At 41.2% G+C, this 22,696-nt stretch overlaps 1 pseudogene; it reads right to left on the bottom strand.

The window, feature by feature from the left end:
* Positions 1–423: 423 nt before the first annotated feature.
* Positions 424–22,696, bottom strand: part of LOC120538244 — a 34,990-nt pseudogene continuing 12,717 nt past the window's right edge.

Genomic DNA, 22,696 nt, shown 5'->3' with positions numbered 1-22,696 from the left:
GGCAGGAACAAACCCCGGGCAGGGTGCCAGCCCACCGCACAGGACACACACACACACACACCCCAAACACACAGTAGGGCCAATTCAGGACCACCAATGCACATAACCCACATGTCTTTGGACCGTGGGAGGAAACCACTGCCCTTATTTAGTGTACTGCTACAGGTAATTATTTTTCTTATATTAAGCTTGATTTGGTGAACTTATAGTAACATTGGATGTCAGCTGTTGTATCTTGGCTTACAATGTTTTTTTTGATAAATTTCCCTCTGTGATAATCTATCTCAACTAACCTAACCTGAGAAAATGGATGGAAGTATGGGTGCTACAGGAAGATTTATGTTGATTGTGCCCTTAGTGACTGGGTTGTCTGCAAAATGTTTTACCCTAAGGGCTATGGTCCATCTCAATCACAAAATAGTTTCAATAACTAGCCGTCCATTCAATAACCAAGACTGTGGGCGACGGATTAAAGAGAACAGGCTGCAGTCTATAGAGGCTGTTATACTCCATGATTGTATAAATGCTCACCCTGTTGACGTTATGGCCCCTCGGCCTGTAAGGATACGACAGGGTGATATGATGTGCTATGCACGCCTCCTCTTACCCAGTGAGCATCTTAACCAGTCGAGTAGCTGAGTGTTTCTGTGTAGGGCTCAAACTTCAACAGCACTTGATGTTGTCAGAGGGCTTCTGTACAGCAGGCATGATACTACAAGTGCCCTCCAGGGATTTCACGTGCAGGCCTAGAAGACCCACCTGATGAGCCTTAGTTAGAGTGTGGAGAGAAGAAGAAAAGCAGTTGAATGACAGTAGAAGGAGAAGCAGGTGGTGTGTAGTGGAGTGGGATAGTGTGTTAGACACCCTCACAGGTTAACCCCAGGGGATCAAAATCTGGTGTAGTTAGGCCAAGAGGACAAGTGCATTGTTCCTTTTGTACTTAATGGTTTTTTTTCTATTCAAATATTTGGTTCACAAATAATTCTATGGTGTTTCTTTTGACCTCCTGGGTTCTGTGTCAACTTGTGGCCAGCAAACCACTCACTCAGTCTTATGGCGGGTCTTATGGTGGGGGGTTTTCCACTGGTAACAGTACCTGGTACCTGGTCCTTTTTTTAGTACCACCTCAGCCGAGGTTCCAAGCGCGCCGAACCGTTACCAAAACATGTCGTGTAAACTCTGCTGGTCACTGATTGGCCGGAGAAAATCGTCATTACTGCATCACTGGCTATTCTTTTCTTTCAAGGTACACACACGCGGAAGTTTGTGTCCCGTCTCTCCATCGCTGGACGCAGTTTGTTGCATAAGTGGATGAATGTTTCTTCTGACATTCGAAAGTTCTCCAGCCACTGAGTGTTTGTAAAACCGGGAACAATCACATCCCACCACTCTGAAGCACGGTTAAATGTCCAAACAGATGGTCTGTTGCGGCGATTTTTTTGCAAAATGTGGAAGATCTGTAATATACAGAATCAGCATTTTAATGTTACACTGGCAGTTAAGTTCATTTTATGCTTTGCAACAGTGATAAAAGTTAGCTAGTGATGTGCTTTTTTTAGATGCTTACCCTTGCGCGTCGTCGAGCTAAAGTGTTGTCGTCTGCGTGTTGTTGTAAAAGTCCCATGGTGTCACGGCAGTAGAGGCGGCGCAACTATAACGACACGTGAATAATCCCGCCCACTCTAAAGCGGTACTAAACTGCAGTCGAAACGCAAACCGAGCCGAACTGAGCCGAACCAAGGTGAGCTGTACTGAACCGTGCTGTGCCGTACTATGCAGTGGAAAAGCGCCTTTAGAGTTGCAGGGGACTGGTACCTTTCAATACAGAACTGGGAACCCACTGTGAATATTCTCTAGTCTATTAGAAGGCACATTCAAACACATGACCGTGCTCAGTCATGCTGAGCTCATTTAGAGTGCTCAGTTAGCCTAACATCAGGTCAGGTCAATGAAATGTGTAAGAAACACCCTCCACAGCCATAGAAGAATGAATATATCCCACTCTAGCAACGAGCAGGCCTGGGATTTAGGACATATCAAGAAGGTCTTGGGAGAACCTTAGGCCCAAGCCCAGGATTGTGGAGCCATACATGGATATTCATCGACCAGCTATCACAACTGCTCCAATTCTTTAATATCATTTTTCATTTCCAGTCACACCACTTCACCCACATATATTCATCCAATGATATCATAAAGAAACTGAAGCCTTGAATTCAGCTGTCTATTGTAGAGTGTGCTGAAAATCACATCTGTATGTACGCTCCTCCAGTGCCCTGCAAGAGAAATCTGTGTAGCCACACTGACTCTGCTTAAAATCAGAGTGACGAACTGGTGCTACAGTGGCTTCCCAGCTTTGTATGTCCTGTTCATTTTCTATTCTGCCAATGAGTATCAGTTTGGACCACTCTCGTCATTACTAACATGGTGTGTCTGGCTTGGTGTAAGCCTTTGTTTTGTGACTATTTGAGGAAGGCAGGTTCTATTGTAGGCACGGAGCTGGACAGTTTGACATCCGTGGCAGAGCGATGGGCGCTGAGCAGGCTCCTGTCAATCATGGAGAATCCACTGCATCCACTGAACAGGATCATCTCCAGACAGAGGAGCAGCTTCAGCGACAGACTGCTGTCACCGTCCTGCTCCACTGACAGACTGAGGAGATCGTTCCTCCCACACACTATGTGACTCTTCAATTCCACCCGGGGGGTATTCGTTGAGATCGGAGCTGTCATCTGGACAGCAGTATCCCATCAGAGTTCCCCTGGCTGCTCTACAGTTCCTTGTCCATCGGTTTACTTCCAGTGAGCAGTGATTTCCAGCCATTTCTATAAGTTAGATATTTCTTTCTTCTTAATTGGCTTGGTTTTTCAAACATTTATTTATATCCAGCATTTATTACAGAATTTGTATTCTTTGATTTCTTCTTTATATTGTTAGAGATTTTAGTTGTTTGGGTGTTTGGGGTGTTTTGAGTATTTTGAAACCAGAATGTATGCCCACAAATCAACAATAATGGACTTTTCTGTTTCCAGTCGTCATGCCCATTGATATGAATTCTTTGGTGAATCCAAAGCTCATGTTTTGCAATGAACTTCTTGCCACAGGCTGGGCAACAGTGACGCTTCTCTGGGTTGTGAATTCGCTTGTGTCTCTGAAGATCACTTTTTTCCTGAAACCTCTTGCTACATTCGTTGCAACAATGCAGCTTTTCTCCTGTGTGGTTTCTCTGGTGGCGCTGTAGATGGCATTTCTGTGTGAATCTCTTTTCACATTCATTGCACTGAAAAGGCTTTTCCCCTGTGTGAATAGCCTGATGTTTCCGAAGGTCACTTTTCTGGCTGCACCGTTTGCCACATTCAAGGCAGCTATAAGGCTTTTCCTCCGTGTGTATTCTAGTATGCTTCCGGAGGTCACTTTTCTGTGTGAATGCTTTGCCACACTCTGCACAGGGATGCCTCTTTGTGCCAGAATGAACTCTCGTATGCCGGTAAAAAGAACCTTTAGTTGCAAATTCTCTACCACATTCAGAACAGCAGTATGGTTTCTCCCCTGTGTGGATTCTCTGGTGATCTTCACACTTAAGCCGGTGCTTAAACATCTTCCCACACACTTTACAGAAATGCCGACCTACTGTATTCTGGATTGCCGGAGGTCCTAAAGTACTATCTGTTTTCATTGTCCCCGTCATTGGTAACAGACAGTATTCCAGTGAGGCTTTTATACTTTCTATCTCAGACAATCTTGTTAAATTTTCATCCTGAGGAACTGTTGACGTTTCATAGTTGTCCTGTTGGAGTTCATGCTGAATAGGTTCATGGCAAATTGAAGGTGTCAAGGGATCTAAAAGCTCTTGGAGTTCTGCTTAAACAAAAAAGAGTGGTTAAACATTTTAATGTAACAGAATCCTAAAAATTTGGGAGTATGATTAATTCTAATGTCAGTATTTAGCAAGTTCACAATCCAAAAGTGCACTCGCATGCTTATCCTAATGAAGTATCAATAATGTTGATAGTTTTAGGTTTTTATGTTTTACCTTTCATTGTATAAATTATATTGGTGGATTATCGAATATGGAAGAGAGTTGCAAAACCAAGATGGGTGACTGACAGTGAAATATCACACAGGCACACTGAGCTCTCATATCCATGAACACCCTGGAATATTTCTGTTACACTTTACAAGCCTGGGAAGGCTCAAGAAGGCAGGTGGAGTCTCCCAGGGCATTGGAGTAATAGAACTTCACAGGAGATAAAGGGGGAATCACAGAAAGAGACACAGCACGCAACTCTGGAAGATGATTGGAGACACTGAAAGAGTGAACATAACTTACAGCCATTTCTGTTCAGTACCTTTCATTTCATGAGGTGCCTCCTGTGGCCATAATATCAGGAAAGTTATTCTTCTGAAAATACGTCTTTGGATCAGCCATTGTTAAATAAACGTGTCGTTTATTCAACTTAACCCTCATTCAGTGTGTGTGTGTGTGTCTTGGTCTTTCCATTTGGCACTCTTTACAGTATTATTCATGATTTTGTTGTGAAGTGGCAACAATTACATGCAGCTTAGTGCAGAATCCTACCTTATTATGTATTCCTCCTTCTTCTTCTTCTATTAATTTGATTATTATTATTATCATCATCATCTTTGCGGTGAAGCCCAAGCGTTAGAATTAATAAAACTACAAAACATCATCTTGAGTGGCAACTTACAGCAAGGGAGTGGCAAAAAATTGTGACTTCACTTATCCTTAGAAGTTGACTCCCACTCCTTGCTGGAACTAAGTGCAGGATGCTTTGTAAAAACTTCTCACGTCCTACTGTACAGTAGGACAAATTCATATCCTAGTCAGACCTTTAGTGCAATTGATAGGAGTAATTCTGAGACGCTTGAAAAATATAAGCTCTAGATGCTGACTTGGCCACTCCAGAGCCTTTCATCTGTAGCTTTGGCTTTAGGCTCGGGGTCGTTGTCTTACTGTAAAACAAACCATCTCCAAGGTGCAGGTTTCCTGCAGTATGCATCAGGTCTTCCTCTATGATTGCACTGTATTTTACTGTGTTCACTTTTACCCTTCATCCTCACTAGCCTTCTCCAACCAGTTGCAGAGAAGTATCAAAACAGCCTGATGCTGCCACCAAGATGCTTCTGGTTAGGGAGGATCTGTTTTTGATAGTGACAGTTTTCAAACATGGTGCTAAGTCTGATGGCCAAAAAAGGGTCAGTTTTGGTCTCATCAGACCATAGAACCTTCTTTCAGCTGCCTTAAGAGTCTCCTTTGTACATTTGGCAAACTCTAGCCATGAGGCCATGTGCATTTGCTGTAACAATGGTGTTCTCTTTGTCTTTCTCCAATAATGCTGTGACTGTGCACAGTCTCTCCAATCTCAGATGCAGTAGCATTTCATTCTTTCAGGGTTATCAGAGGTCTCTTAGTGGCCCATTTCACTAGTCTTCTTCTTGCACAATAATTCAGTGTTTTTGTGGGTGGCCTTTGCTACCAGATTTACAGCTCCGTCATATTTTTTCTGTGTGCTTTTCAATCACCTTTTCACAGGGTTGGTTGCAATGTTCTTTTGTCTTCATTGTGTAGATTTTGCCAACATACTGTCTCACCACAAGTTAGACCTTCTAGATACGGCGGCATTTATACACAAAACAACTGAAAATAATCCAGGTACAGACAGGTGACCTTTAAAACCAAATAGCTACACCTGTGATAATTTAAGTATGTCATATTAAAGAGCTGAATACTTTTATATTTGTAAGCATAGACAAGACTTCTTCCAATGATTAGTGTCAGGAAACCAAAATGAATCCACTGTAATTCAGCATTGTATAACAATAAAATTTGAAAACCTCCGAGGCAGTGAATACTTATTATAGGCACTGTAGCAATGGCGACTGCAACATATGACCAAGGAAGAGCAGGCAAAAAGCATGATTTTATTAAAGGCCCCTCTCATCAGACATAGATAGATAGATAGATAGATAGATAGATAGATAGATAGATACTGTAGATAGATAGATAGATAGATAGATAGATAGATAGATAGATAGATAGAGTGAAAGGCACTATATGATAGATAGATAGATAGATAGATAGATAGATAGATAGATAGATAGATAGAGAGTGAAAGGCACTATATGATAGATAGATAGATAGATAGATAGATAGATAGATAGATAGATAGATAGATAGATAGATAGATAGATAGATAGATAGATAGATAGATAGATAGATAGAATTCACAAATGGTTTCACTTGATGTACTTGGTTGGCCTGCATCCACACCATGTACAATAGGATGGAAGGGTTTTCCACAGATGACCTCCTATTTTCTTACCTAACCACCAGTCAGGGGATTCATCCTTTTTTCCACTTTTCACTGGGCCATCAGCAAGCCAGGGTGACAAGTCTTCCATGATGTCCTGGCTACCCTAAAGGGTGTCTTTCCTTGCTGCGATTCCAGCAGTTTAACTCGGTGGATGCTCTATCACTGATGTGGCTCTGGAAGTCTAAAAAGGAATGCAAAAAGGAGCTTTAAACTCTTTAGGTGTGTCTCCGGTTAAGCATACTTGGCATAATTTCATTGATCAAAATGATTTCTATTTACCGGTAATTTCATGAGAGTAGAAATATGTTTCTGTTATAAACAGCAGGGATCAGAGCAAAGTTAAGAGTTGATTCTCTCTGGGTTTTTCCATCGTAAGCTTGAACTCCAAAGAAAATGTCATTCATGCATTGAATACATCCAACATAAGCAATGGATGGTTGTGCTTTTATGCACATGAAGTGTAGGAAGGAAACGACTACTGTGCTAATTGAGCATAAATAAGCATAATCAAGAAATAATTGCAAGATGGGATTGTGTAGTGTCCATCAGGGACGTTAATCATTTTTCTCATTACAGTAATAGCAAGAGCGATCATGTCTGCAATTTCTTGCTTCTGTTTGAATGACTAATATGGAGATGCACTCACTTACTATGGAGGTTAGTAAAGTGGTTTGAGATCTCTTAGACTTCATAGCATCCTCATATTTTATAGTGGCACTACAGATGGCTGTATACCAGGGGTCTCTAACACGTAGCTCACAACCCCTATCCAAGTAGCTTGCCAAATGCTTAATGAATCCGACATAAATTTGAAAATTGATTAGTCAAATTAGGGGTGGGCGATCTTTCCAAAAAAATCATATCACGATCTTTTTAACACAAAATCACAATCCAAAATCTGAATTGCAATCTATCTTTTCAATATGGCATACACTCAAGAGAATATCCGGACTCAAACTCATCAAGACCTAAGTAACACTTTATTTTAAATATCAAGCAAAGTTGAATTCAGTTCTTCTCTCGTTCGCTAGCTAAGCGGAGTTAAGGAACACACCCCAAAGCTGGCGAGTGAGTGAGGAGGCCCCTTCCCTCGGCCCACTGCCTTTTTCTCGAATTCACGCAAATAAATCTGTACCACAAGCGAACTCTGACTCTTAGCGAAATGAGAGAAGTCACAAAATCAACCGGAATGTTCCAGCAAATTATAGAAAAAAACCCAACCTAAATCTGTTAAGTAGTTCTGTCTTGAAAAGCAGACAGACATAAACACAGACAGACATTGGATTTTATATATTATATATTAGTAAACCTAGTAAAAGTCTCAACAGCATTCTCGGCACTTCTGGAGCTTAGTAGAGCCAGATAACTAGAAGAATCTTAACCAAGCAGCTCTGAAAATGTCTGCTTTGTTTGGGTCTCCATACCTCTGTGAGTCTGACATGAATGTCATGAAGTCAAAGTTCAGAACAAAATGACAAATGAATAAGTAATATCTGTGTATTTGGAATTGCATTGTTTTGTTTTGACAGCATTCATGTTTTAATTCAATAGTGTGAGATACACTAGAAAATACGTACAGACATACAAAATGCACTTGCAGGTGAACCAAATATTATTTTGTGATGTTTTAATGCAAAATGTGAGTTGTGGACACCAACATTTTGTAACTGTTCAGGCAAAACAAGATTATTCAGTTTGTTTGGGTTGAAATAAGCTATGACAATAAACGTTAGAAAACATGAGTAGCTCTCGGCCATTTTCATTTTGGAAAAAGTAGCTTCTCTATACTAATGCACTAGTTGGACCACATCTGGAGTATTGTGTGCAGCTCTGGTCACAACAGTACAAGGAAGACCTACCAGTACTTGTGGCTGTACGGAGTTGAACAACCAGGTGCATGCCAGGAAATAAAAAGATGTTAAACCTGTTTTAGTCTCGAGCAGAGGAGACTGCGTGGGGATCTAATCCAGGTATTTCAAATCCTCAAAGGCACTGATAAAGTAGGCCCAGCAACATTCTTTCAGCTTAAGGGAGAATCTCATACTCAAGGACATCAGAGGAAATTAAGGGGAAAGTGCATTTAAAACTGAAGTCAAGAAGCACTTCTTTATGCAAAGAGCTGTGGGAATGTGGAAAAAACTACCAAGACATGGAGTGGAAATAGAAACGTTGACAATCCTATAGAAAAATCTAGATGAGATTTTGGGACAGCTTAGCTAAACAAATGGGCTTGATGGGTTGAATGGTCTCCTTTCGTTTGACAGATTTCTTATGTTCTTGTTCTTCTGTACATTCATGTTGTTCCTTTGTGCAGAAAATTGTGTACAGTACAGACTGTTGAATGATATTATCATCTATAATCAAAAAAACGTTTCATACAATAATAGAGGTGACTTTTTTAGTACCTAGACGTTTTTTTCATCATTTACATGAGAGGGCAGCATTTTTTTATGCACTTGCGAGGTTGTTTGACCTCCTCATTCTTCTACTAACGTATCACCTTGTCCTTGAGGTTAAGTGGCACATACTTTATACCAGTGGTTCTCAAACTGTGGGGCGCGCCCCCTAACTAAAAAGGGGCGCAAAGATGTGAAAAAAAGAAAACAAGAATCGAAAATATGAAAAATACATCTATTGAAACCAAAACAAATGAACTTCATTCATACATTCTGATACTAGAAAAATAAATGTAGAGTTAGATAAATGTCGATAATAAAACTTAAAAATATAGGAATACATTTTATTAGGGTTTCAAAAAATCGTTAGGGGGGCGCAATTAAAACTGTTATGAAAACTTAAAGGTTGAGAAACGCTGCTGTATTCATTCATTGGTTATTGCAAATAACAGTCACCCAGGCATCCAGTCTGAGGCACTCCAATATTATTACTGAAGGTTTTATTTACACCCATGTGGTGAGCTGGCACCCTGGCCGGAGTTTGTTTCCTGCCTTGCACACTGTGCTAGCTGGGATTGGCTCCAGCAGACCCCGTGACCCTGTAGTTAGGATATAGTGGGTTGGATAATGGATGGATGGATGGATGGTTGTATCTATTGATTGTCTGAATACAAACACTGCAGAATGGATCATGTTCTTTATTCCAATTGCATTGAAAGATAAATGGAGATTGTGACTGTAATACAATTAATTGTGCATCCCTAGTCTGAGCACCGGACACATAAGCCCAGTCCCTTAGTCATCTTGCAGTGCCTCCATTCCCCTTATGTTTCTATCAGAGGACATGTAGATGCTTGGTTTTAGTCGTTTTTTAGGTCAACTGCTTAATCGGTGGCAACACTGAACAAAAAGACCTTACTATTTAAAACATGTTCGCTGCTCTAAACAGACTGTGTGTATGCAATTCAGAGGGAGAAAACGAGCACAACCAAAGATCTAAAATGACAAGGCCACCAGATGCAACAGCATGAGTGTACTCTGTCAGGTCTCAGGACAAAAAGACACAATAGAGGACAGGCCTGGGAAGGGCTAACATTGGTAACTGGGCATCAATTCAAAGCTTCAGAGACAATAAATCGCCACCAGGGGTGATGAGCTTGCAAACTGCCCACTGGGTAATTAAACATATGGACCATTAAGTGGGAGAGGGCAGAAGACTAGAAGACTTCCTCCAGGTGATTAGGTGTCAGTAGAGCGTTCCCACATTGACCTGATCATAAAGGGCAGGTAGTCCTGACATTGCCAGAGCATCGTGATTCAGAAATTCAAAAATAATATGGGGACGTCTTTACCCTAAACGTGGTTCTTAGGTTTAGTTTAAAGGCCCATTGAGCTCAAAGTAAAGTAACAGAACATTATCAGAACTACTTCATCCAGTTCATGGCTGAAGGTGGGCAAGGCTGAGCCTGTCCTGTCTTAACAAGGCCTGGAACCAACCCTGGACTGGGCACCAGTCAATCAGGCACTCAACTAACACCCAAAACAAGGCCAGTTTGCAGTTACTAATCACCCTAACTTGCAAGTCTAATTCAACTCAAATCAATCATTCTTTTAAATATGGATCTTGTTGTAGATTACACACAGCCCCAGAGAATTAAACCTTATTTGTTAAACCTTAGCTGGATCCTCTTTCAGGTTCACACAGAACATTCTACACTTTGCTTTGAAAACCAAGCTTTGTCAGCCATGTGTTGTGCTGTCTTTCTTAGTACAATCTGAGTTTACCTTTTTATAGCTAATTTTAGGATGCTTTGTCTCTTTCCATGATTTGATTCCCTTTAAACTGCTATGTTGTTTTTAGAAATTTATGGCATCATAGATAATAATGAACGTTATGAAAAGCCCTGTATAAAATAAAGGCCAATTGTTAATTAAGAACGTCATCATGTTCTTGACTGGTGGGTAACATTTTGTATTATGTACTTGTATAGGATCATTATTGTTACATGAACAGAGTGAAATTCTTACTTACATTTGTGCTAATCAGTGTGCAGCATGTCGCCACTCTCTGATTAGTGGGTTTCACTATCTAACCTCAACTTCATTATGTGGAAGTCATCATGGGTCTGGGAATTCACTTCACTATGAGATGCCAGATTAGGGGTCTGAAAATTGAAAACGTTGAACAAGAGGATTGATTTTGAGTGAGGGACATAGTCTCCAAATTCCCATGGTCAAGTCTTAACCTGGACAGTGAGGATCCAATTTGAACACATGGAGTCCAAGGCTTTTTGAAGTGTATCCCAAAAGAGATCTCACAAACTGAATATCATTATCATCTGGTACAAATGTAATATTCTAGTTGCTGTACCATCTGATGAGGAGTAAGGATTCTTCTACTTGGACTGTAAAGAATGGTAAGGTGCGGGTTGCAATGAGGATGGGTTCTTATGGTACTGGTCTCAGCCTCAATGTTCTTTACTTGGTCATTGCTGTGTCTTTAAAGTAAAATGAGGGTTAGGGTTGTCACCCTTGAGGCCAAGCCCAGAATCAGTAGGCTATGTCTGCACCAAAGGGTAGATTACCTGTCTGCCTGCCTTTTCCTTCCTTCCTTTACAGTAGGAAGCCCATAATCTAGTTCATGAGTTTACTAGGCTGCTTAAATGTGTCTCTGGATACACATCACATCTCACGTTTTTTCTGTGCTGGTTGCCTAGCAAACCAACCGGCATAAAAGTTCTGTGAGAGTATGCATCACCTCACTCTTGGCAGAGCTTCCTTCTGATACACACCGATTTATCTGAGACGATCAGCTTTCTCTGTGTGTGTGCGATACTGGTGATTTTCTACTGGAGCCTCTGTGAAATCCACACCATGCTGAGGTTTTTCCGCGCAGTCCTCAACTTCCTGGCCACAATCACTGCCTGGACTGGACTGCCCCAGCTGTTCAGTTACCTCTTTTCAGGACGCCTGTGGAGCCACAGAAGACACAGTGCTTTGGATGCCCAGGTTTTGCCAAAACCTGAAACGATACCTCAAACAACAAGCCATCCATTAGGTACTGAAGTTGCATTGTCAAAGCCAATTGAAGTGATCCAGGAAGCAGGCTCGGGAGAATACACTTTTGAGATGAGAATGCCTAAAGAAGAGGAAAGGCTATGGGAACTCAGAGAGAATGAAGCGATAATGATCACCAGGGATCATCAGGAGGACATCCTCCAAGAACAGGAACACAAGGAAGATATCCTGACCAACGAGACTATGCAGAAAGGAATCATGGACTCTGCAGAGACAGAGGAGAAAGATTCAGTGGAAAGCAGGGGTTTCCGGCGCAAGAAGAAGAAGAAGACAAACTCAGCAGGAGGACCCGGTAAAACCAATGGAGAACGGAAAAAAGGTAACACTAATCGCCGACCATGAAAATTATACTGGGTGTAACTTTACCAAACATTTGACTAGACATTGGTGTGTGGAATCGGTTAGGCCCGGAATCTATAAGAAACATAAATCGGGCTCCGCCTTCTAGTTTAATGTGTCCTAATTGGCTGAGATAGGATGGGATACCATCTTTCTGAAAAGTTAACAGACCTCTTAAAAAAATGGTAGTATTCAAATGATGATGGGGTATTGCTTAATACAACCTTTCAACTCTTCTACTTTTTATAAGGAATTGGTAGTGTCTTTCGAGAACTGAAAACCTTTGTTAAACAAGCAGGACTGAAATGACACACACATGCGAAATGAATATAAGCAGTGCTTCAATGGGCGTCAGTCAGCCCATCACAAAAACTCTCATATATTACAAGGATGTCCTCCCTATCTGCAGCTTGTTGCTTTTAAAGTTACCAAAACAGTCCAGTGCCACATATGGACATAATTGTTTGGTGTACGATGATGGTTCAAGACTGGCCATTTTCTCCAGTAGTCTTGACATTTACATTTCTTTTCAATCCAAGTCCAGATTGAGTTCATACAACATACTTGTGAAGTCCACTGCAGTGTCTCAGATCAGGCGACTGTGAAATAATTCAGGCAGAATAGAAGAAATGAAGCTGAAATAGCTAGCAATATAAATAAGGAGGTGGCAGGTGATGATTGCAGGACCCTCTAGTCGAGGGCACAGCACCTGACACTTAGCATCAATAATGTTACAAAGATGATTAAAAATGAATCGGTGGGAATTAAAAGTTACTGTCAGTAGCATTTAAAAGAGTGTGGTGAGCACAGGGTAGGCTTTTTTGGGGTAATTCATTGAAAGAAAGTGCAACTCTGAAGAACTACAACTCTCCTTTGGCACTGGACCACAGTGCTCATCATGTGCTACACCTGCAAAGTGATGATTAACCAGGAATGTACAGTATATTACATAAATGTTCTCCATTTTAATGGCCATCGATTAGTGAAACTTAATCAACTCTGCCATTGCAGAGAATGGAACCTTCACCTTGGCCCAAGACAAGTACCAGCCTGAACGCAAATATTAGTTTTCAAAAAACTAATTAATAATAACAACAAAACAGAAAAGCAACAGCTTCACCAAATAAAAGCACTGGAGCATTTTTCACAGACGCTAAAATACAATGTATTAAGCAGGCATTAAAGCAGGTTTGTAAATAACTCCATGGCCATCCCTGTCTTGTTCTTGTTTGGGCAATAACTAATTTCCATTGATGCCAAAGGACTAAACATCAGCAGTTTTAGCCTTAAAGAGGGAGTCCTTTGGAGGCACAGGGGTGCAGCTGCTGTTCAGAATTGTAGGTGGTAAGAGTGAGTGGACACAATGTTTTTTGAGTTATGCTTTTATTTAGATGATGTTTCTGTTATATGAACAAGATTCACATAGACGATACACAGCATTTCTGCAAATCAAGTGTTCCTTTGAGTAAAACAAGAAATGACTCCATGGGTTTAGTTTATTTCATTAGCAACACCTCCTTGTAACACCTTGCTGTGTCTCTGGTAATTTAGCTGGGTTGGGAGGATATGCTGCTTCATGGTGCTACCATCTCCTAGCTCCAGAGACCTGGGATCAGCTGGTGGTTTCTGTCTGTATGGAGTTTGCCTGCTTTCCTCAAATTTGGACGGCTTCCTCCCACATTGCAAAGATGTGGTAGTTGGTGGTTCTGAGTCAGTGTGACTGAACAGGAAATGAAGCCTAAAACAAAGCCTATACTACTATACTACTCTATAGGCTTTACTTAGTTGAAAGAGTTAGTGTGTAAGATTACATTAGTAGTCTTCTATCTATCTATCACATGCCGTGGTGCAGCATAAAGGGACTTTGTCTCTGACGCTGATGTCTGAGGTTCGATCCCCGCGAGGGGTGCAGTGGAGTGTGTACGCCTGATGAGCCCAAATAAGGGTGAAACTCGTGTCATGTACGGTTTGCATTATTTGACAGTAAACTATGTAACATATACTGTATATATATATATACACACACACACACACACAGTGCAGGTGCAGAAATGACAGCTTTAGGGCACCATCCATGTTGTCCTGTTTAATGACAGAACTAAAGGAACACCTCTTGGCATTATGCTTCTGGCCCTTAAGCACAATGCAAACAAAAACTGATTTGGCTCTAGCTTCGGAATTTGGGGTCAATCACAGAAGCTCCGTCTGGTGGGTTGCTTTGGTCGCAAAAAATGCCTCCTTCCAGGAAGATGGGTTTCTTATTGCTGATGAACCAGAAAGGTTGCAGCTAAGTGCCCGAACTGGGAAGTTTCTTGGCTTTGCAGTGAGAGAAGAGAATGTTGGTGACTGTGTGCTCTCTTGCCCCTGCAGGTTATTACATACTTTGAACTGAGCCCGTGAGGAGAGCCCCCAACATGTATATGTGACAAATTTTATATATATATAGAAATATAATTGTTTATGTCTAACTATTCTGTATTCATCATAACGCTATCTGTCTTGCTGGCTGTTTTCAATGCCATGTTGCTTAAATAACATCATCATCCAAAGCTCTATCTGAGAAAAACACTACAACAAATCAGTTTGAGTTCTCTGACCATGGAACAAGTTCTATACAATGAAATGTATTACTGTTATTATTATTGCCTGTGTTGTAACTATGTAAATCTTTAGGTCCAAATTAAGCAGTTCCTACTTGGACTGTTTTTTGGGGTGCAGTTTCTTTATAATGTTCAGAAAAAAATTATACCCAAACATATAAGAAGTTAAGAAATCTGAGAAACTGACACCCATGTAATAAAAGTATTAATTTTTGTTATCTCTCTAATATGAAAAAAAAAATCTTGGAAGGAGAGATGAGATGTGACTTTCTCAGAGAGAGACTTTCACGTCCCACAAGACGAGACTTTTTGCCAAGAGATTTAACCATGCCCGGGCCCAGAAATAAAAGACAAAAAGTAGATGACAAAGTAGAACGTCATATAGAATTCAAAAACGTTACACGGTACACATGCAGAGCAGGTCAGGGATAATGGAAGTATGAAAATTCAAAAGTTTAATAAAAATTATAGTAAAGATCGCATTAGCGCAAACAAACAGAAATTATTACTTTGCGAAATAACGGAACAGCGAAAACAGCGAAGTCTGAGACTTGTAGATCGTCTAATTCATGTTGCCATTAGGGAAAAGTAGTGTTTCTTCCCAATGAAGAGGATGCGAGAATTAAAAGATTTGTTGATTGGTGAAAATGAAATCCCATGAAAGAAAATTTCAAGCCCCGCTAGACAAGAGCTTATGCAAAGAGATTTTTTAAAGTCCTGCCCTCATAACCACGCACACAGTTCAATCATTTCTCATTTGTGTGAATGCTATTGTCAGGCACATTTCTTGTAGAGAGAAAGAAACGATATTCACTCACGGACAGTTATACGTTGTGTTGTCATGATATAATTCCAAACATGGAATGAAAATTTAATGCGATATTAACAAAAAGGTCAAAGCGAAAAGAGATTGAATATATGGACATAGGTGATATGACAGAAGTATGTAGATATTGTTTGGCTTTAAACTTTAAGTCGAAGACTTGTAGATCATCTAATTCGTGTTGCCATCAGGGAAAAGTAGTGTTTCTTCTCAATGGAGAGGCATATCCGTGAGAATTGAAAGTTTTGTTGTTTGGTGAAAGTGAAATTCATATACACAAGTGGCAGAAACGTGAAGTTCCTAGCGTGTAGCACAGGCGCTGGGGATGGCGAGCAAAGCAAGCAGGGGGTGAAGCTCCCTAGTGTTTTTCAAGAAAATACTTCCTTCTCACAAAATAACAGCTCTTATCATTGTTTAAGCAAAAGAGAAGTTTGGCACTTCATGGCACTTGTTCCCTCAACCACTACCCAAGTAATCCACTTAAAGTATTGTTTAAAGTTTTAATGGGAGTCACCACAGGTGGCTTTGGACAAGGTGGAAGTCAGCCTGGTTTGAGGACCAACCCTGCTGCCCTATTTGATGAATTTAACTTTTTCAGATGACTGTGGTACATCAAATTTGACTTCAATGCTATCTTTTTAATAGTTAATTGGTTTTCTCTAAGCAAAATTGTTATGAAAACAAGGATCAAGATGGAAGTCTCTCACAAAAAAGATGCAGATCTTTCTTAATGGAGTCTACACTCATCAGTGTGTACAATTCTTAATTTTAAGACATTAATACCTGCTATAAGTGGATCATGGGCATGTCAGATTGTAACCAGCTCATTGGACATGGTAGCATCTAATGATAGCTGGCAAAATCTTGTAAACTCTCTTGTGTCATCCACCATTGTCAGTGGAATCAAAGCCCACCTGATAATAAGAAATTCCTGGCCACCTTCTTAAAGAAGTCCTAGCTTGAAGACCACATTATGGATCAAGCATGCCAAATGTAGCATCTGGTCCTCCAGCTGAGAATGCCTGCAGGATTTGGTGATTTGTTCACCAGAGCAGGCCTGCCCAACAATTGCTTTGGGGTGATCGCAGTGTGGATTGCAGCTTGGACTCACCTCACTATTTTTATATCTGTGCCCCTTTCAAAGATGCTCGTGCCAGAAAAATTGCTTTCCCTGATCCATTTTCAGCAAAGCAGGCTGACAAGTTGGACAACTTAATTCAATGATATGAAGACCAGAATATCCTGGGCTGTGTTCCATGTAGTTGTAGTACGAGTCAGATGAAAATTATGCCTGCTTACTAAATGAAGTGACCATTCAATTTAATGTCTCTGTCTTCTGTGCAGGTGGACACTTCTTGCGGAGCCGCTATCGAAATAACTGAGGGCAGCGTTTCCATTGTGGGTAGAAGGAGTGGAGGTCCTGGCAGATTTTCGATTCTCCATCCCAAATCCCTCATTCCATCCCCTCCTTGTGCTTCTTTCCCTCCATGACCCACCCCACTCCACTCCACCCCACTCTCCTTTTTCAGACTATTTCATCCTGGCGGTGAACTTCATTCTAGTTTGCTTCATTTCTAATGCAGGTCTTCTTTTTATTCATTTGTTCAGTTCTCTCAATCAGTTATCTTGTTTTTGTTGCTTTCCTCCCCAAATTTTCTCAATCTTGCAGTTTTTCTTTCCTTTTTGACATTTCTGCCCTAAGATAACTTTTAATTTTGCTCCTCTTTCAGCAGGATGACTTGTCACTGTTCTGAACGGTCTTCCAGTTGCACTTGGCTGCTTTGCCAGGACTGAATTGTCTTCTTAGGATAGTCATTTTTTACATAAGGGCTTGTCCAGTTGCATCCCCAGTTTTTGCTGTTCTTTCTCTCAAAACTCCTTATTTAACACGCCAGGCAGGACTGTTTTAGCCACTGCACAGCTCTTATGTGTCTGCTGGGTTTTTACTTCAGTCAATAAGTTTCCCTCTCCTTCAAATCAAAAATCTTTCATTTGTGATGCTAGGTGATTTTCAAAAAGGGACAAAGAAAAGTAACATGACAGTTTAATGAAACAAAAGACATGAGCGACTGCTGGGAGAAGTGGACAGAAGTGACCACACTGGACATCTGAGTAACTGGCAGCTCAAGCACTGGCAGCACTTGAATGTTTGGTCTGCCCAGTATTGGTAGCACCTGAACTTTTTGTCTGCTTGCCATACTCTGAAGGCTCACTTCCTCCAGCAGTCAGATGCGCTAATGCCGTTCAGTTTCTGTTCCCTCAGGTCCCGTGTCTGCCATTCCACCCCGTCATCAAGCTGCCCTGTCACCCAGTGATTTCACTGAGGAATGATGCCAGTTCTGCCAGATTGGCTGTGTGTGCATGTGCCTTGAAGAACAGGGAGGAATGCAGTGGGGTGAACACATGATTGCTTCTGTATGTATATATGTAAAAGAAAAAGTCATAGTTTATATAGCGCCTTCCTTTAGTGAACACCCATCCAAGAGTTACATAGCACAGATGTCTGTCCTTTATCCATTACAGGAATTGAATTAATGAATCAGACATGTTTAAATAGCTAGATGATTGATGCCCTTATCAGGCACAACAATAAAGATCATTGTGTTTAAACTGGATCAAAGCCCTCACTGAAGAGCAAGTGGGCATAATGTATAGCATATGCCAGGAAGTGTCCCATCGCCACCATTCATCACTTCTGAAGTCACTTTCTCCTTTACAGTGGTGCAACATCACACTCGAGGCATTAATCCAATCTGGATGAAATGCCAGTCTTCTCCTGGGCACCCCCACTGCCAAACTGCCAAAGCAAATTATACTGGGTTAACTTGAAGATTTTAGAATGTGGGATAACATCAGACTAGCAAAGAAAAAAATAGCACAAAAAATGTACAGATGATGCGCAAATTTACAACAAACAGAGACTGGTACAAAAAAAAATGATGCCAGGTCTCAGAGTTGGCAAGGCCACACGGCTGCACCCAGTGGTTAACCTGGAAAAGCTCACATAAAGCTCGACACGATACTCAGGGAGGGTCATGTGCTGGGTGAACTGGCAGCCTTGCTGTTTAACTCCACTAGGCCACTGAACCACATGACAAAAGTTATTTATTTTTACACTGTGCACAACTGAATTATCCATTTTTTCACCCACTCAGTCATTTCAGAGTACTAGTGACCCTAGCATCTCCGGACACGTTCACATACGTCTCGGGTGGCCAGTTAACAACATGCACACGTTTGGCATGTGGGAGAAAAGCCACATTGGTCATAAAAAGCCCACAGAGACACAAGGAGAACATGCAGATATCACATACGGCAACCGAACTGGCATTTGAACCCGGGACTTTGGAGTTCTGAAGCAACCATGCTAACTGCTGTGCCATCTGGCTGCTACAGCTGAAGCAGATATAAGAAAAAGAAAAAAACAAGTCGAATTTTTTAACTGAGGCATGGACACTTCTAGAATGTCTGCCACTGAACTGACACCGTATTCTGCATTCCAGTGTGGCTGCTACTCATTGGTCTGCACGCATGTCTGCATTGGTTGGCTTGCAAATGGCGTTGACAGCCATCTTTGTAACTGCTTAGCCTCACTGTACACTCTCATTGACCGACTTGCACCCTTTCTCTCACTCTCAATTCATTCCCTTCAACTGCTTCATTACCTAAAATGAGTGTCTGCCCCATTTGACCACAGGCTGCCCTGTCTGGTGTGGCACTTGCTGTAGGCAGTTGTCACCTTGACACTGGGAGGGCACTCTATGAATGTCTGCATGCAGTAACGTAAATCCGTTTGTCATTAGATATCATCAGGAACACCACTCGATCCCACCCTGACGTAGTGACATAATTAAACAGGACTAATGAGTCCAATGATACCCTGGACAAATATGAGTCAACCGGGCATCTGTACAACATGCTCAGAGCCGAGCTGCAGATGGGCTGCTGCCTCGGCTCCTTTAGGTTTTTCTTGCTGTCATGTGCCATGTGCCCCATCCATCCCTTTATACTTCTCACCCCTTCCTAAACTTCAGCACTCTGCTTTGGTGTAACAAACTTCTTGTGTGGCTTGCCATCTTGTTAAATGAAGGATTTCAATCTGCCTTTGTCTTAGGATCTATGGTCCTTAACAGGACAAATTAGGACAAAAATGGATGGAAATAAAAAAGGTGATGGGCACAGAAAACAAGGGGCACAGTAGTGTGGCAAGAAGTCAACATGGAGGAGGTAGGATTGAGGTCATATAAAAGGAGGTGGAGTGGGAGCTGATTAGTTGGACAGTTGGTCAGGACAGCAACATCTGCTGGGATTGGCACATTTTAAAATATTTTTAAGGAGGGCATGTATACTGAGTGTGGTTGAAATGTCAATATGTGTGAGGGGGTCTCACTTCATTCATCCATTCATTTATGAAGAAACGACCATACATAAAATATCTAAAGATTTGTACAGGTTCCATCATTTTCAACAGTCCATCCAATTTCTGAACCTACTTATTCCAATGTAACAACCTGGAGAGGGTCAGGCATCATCGGGCACTCAATTTAGAGTTGCTAATCCATCTTTGAGATATGGGAGGACACAGGAGAGCCAAAGAATAAACTAGAATAGACAGAGAGAGTCCATGTAAACTGCCCAAAGGTGGTGGCCTGCCTGGAATTTCATTAATTGGATTACTTTTTACATTGAGCCTGGCTCTTTATTATTTTACACTTTACTCAAATGGCTCATGTATTTGACAGTTCAATTCAGATTGGCACAAAGTGACATGTCTATCCATACATCGGCTTTTCAAAATGTGATTATCCAGAGCAGGAGCGTAGAAAAGCTCATGCCTGTCCCAGCAAGCATTGAGCCCAAAGCAGGAAAAATCCCTGGACAGGGTTCCAGTGTAAATACTGTATTTTAGTGTATTTAAGAAGCTTTGGTTTCAAGTTTAAAAATATTAGTTGTAGTTGTAAAAAGTAAGGAAGGCCAAAATCATTTAACAGGATATCAAGTTTGAAAAAAGATAATGATAAAAGTGAACGTGGAAAGGTGTTTTTTTTTTTGGAATGGGGATTGGAAATTCTGGCACTTCTTGAGAGCAGCGGAGGTGGTAACCGGACTACTGTGTCGTCAAAGCAGGGCATCATAGTGCCCACCTCCCTAGGGTGGTGCGTTATGGAACTGTTCACATGGCTTGTAATGGTATCTAAAATTGGCTAAGATGATGTGATTAGACTAGTGGTGCAGTATTTTATAGACATTTTTTTTTCCTTGAAATGTGTTTTAAACCAAAGAGGCATTGATACACGCAAGCATTTGTTTACAGTAGCTGCTTGTCTTTAGTCTGAGGGAGTCAACATAAATGAATGAATGGAAAATGAATGACTTCACTCCCGGGCTATTTAGTTGAATCCCCACTCAAACATGCAAGTTCATTTGCAAATATTTTATCTGGAAGGGGTTATGAGTGAACACAAGTTGAATTGCTAGTAAAAACCGAGCCTGTGTCGCAATGGGATACAAGAGTGAGAAAGGAGAAATCAGCCGGGAGCGCTGGAAGTTAACTGAGCAAGGATCTGATATTTATATGTGGAAGTGACTTAAAATACAAACTGTGTATCCCTTGTTATGGTTCTCCTGTATTTGAAATGTTTATTAACATGGACAGTGTGACAAAAACCAGCCCTGTCAAAAGCTGTCTCGCCAATCCCACCCTCAACCTCCACAGAGTAACAGAGAATAGAGGGGTGACCCCTGGAAGTTGGTGGTTCGATAGTCCTCAGACACGGAGACTCCAGTCAGAGTCCTAGAACAGAGAGAGCACACGGGCAAGTTTATCTTATCCTTTTATTGCCAATTTTCTAGATCTAAAGAAATCCAGTTCATCAGTCTGGTAACATTTATTTGTATGTGTGGTCTAAAATAAATAACGAAACAGTTAAACAACACCAAATGAGAAATACAATGCAATATCTTGACAGCGCTGTTGACAGCTCAAGTTAAACCAGTTTTGATAAAGTTGTCAATCATTCATTTGAACAGAAATACAAAGCAAATCAAACAGTTAACAGGACCTGCTGTGAAATAATCCTCATTTATCTATAGGCACAAAGAAATGCCATATCTCAAAATCTGTTGCATTTATATCATGTAGAAAGCTGACAATGGACAGTAGGCAAAAAGGCCATTTATAACTAAAGGTAAACCTTGTATTTGCATGATCTAATATTTTAGAACAGGTTTGCGGTTTCACTTCTATCTGTACTTGCGTGTAATCATTGATGCACACAACCTGGGAAACGTTACACGAGAAACAATGCACGGCCGCTTCTTCAAGCACCAAGACACAAAGTATGGTAAGTGCACAGGTACAAAATTCAACACTAAACGGATGACACAACAATTTTGAATCATTCAGGAGAGACTTTCTTACTTAGGTTGTTCCGTGCAATGGCAGTCCTCCGTTGTTTTCAGTTACTTTTGCCACGTAAACAGCCAAGCCGTTGAAACGCTAGGTACACGCAATTGCACTCTCACAAGCTTGATTAACTCTTTGAGGGCTGAATATTTTTTTCCAAAAAACAATGGTTTCACTCAGAAATCAACCTAAAACATCTGTTGCTGCATGCTGTGGCTGCCAGTTTGCCAAGAATGTGCGGCAGGCTTGCTGCCAGGCTGTCTTCGCGTCATGGTCGTAGTGCATTACATTCTGGTTTCTACCTCTTATCATTGTTAAGTGGCAGTCCTCCCTGGCGAACATTGTCAGTACCACTACTAGCTGGGGACCGATCAGCTAAAGCTGGAACCTCACATTCGTTTTCGATCACTTGTATCAGAAACCGAGTCCTACAACTCATAGTCCAGGTCAGAAATAACAGGCAAAACGTCATCCACACAGTAGTTTGCTTTACGCATTCATTTTGATCTCTCGCCAGATGTCAGTGCCATTTTTGCTGTTGTGTGCGCCTTGCTACTCACGAGAGTGCAGGGAATTTCGGTCAAACCAATGAATCTAACTTTACTTCTAGCAACGAGAGTCCAACTAAAATGTAATGGTTGATTCTGTCACAGTTTACAGTTGATTACCATCGTCAACTCCTCCTTTTGACAAAAGTTGACATCAGCCCTGAAAGAGTT

The sequence above is a fragment of the Polypterus senegalus genome, chromosome 10 (assembly GCF_016835505.1).
Source record: "Polypterus senegalus isolate Bchr_013 chromosome 10, ASM1683550v1, whole genome shotgun sequence".
In the NCBI taxonomy this organism is placed as follows: Eukaryota; Metazoa; Chordata; class Cladistia; order Polypteriformes; family Polypteridae; genus Polypterus; species Polypterus senegalus.
The sequence above is the reverse complement of the archived record's forward strand: the minus strand, read 5'-3'. Positions and strand labels throughout refer to the sequence as shown.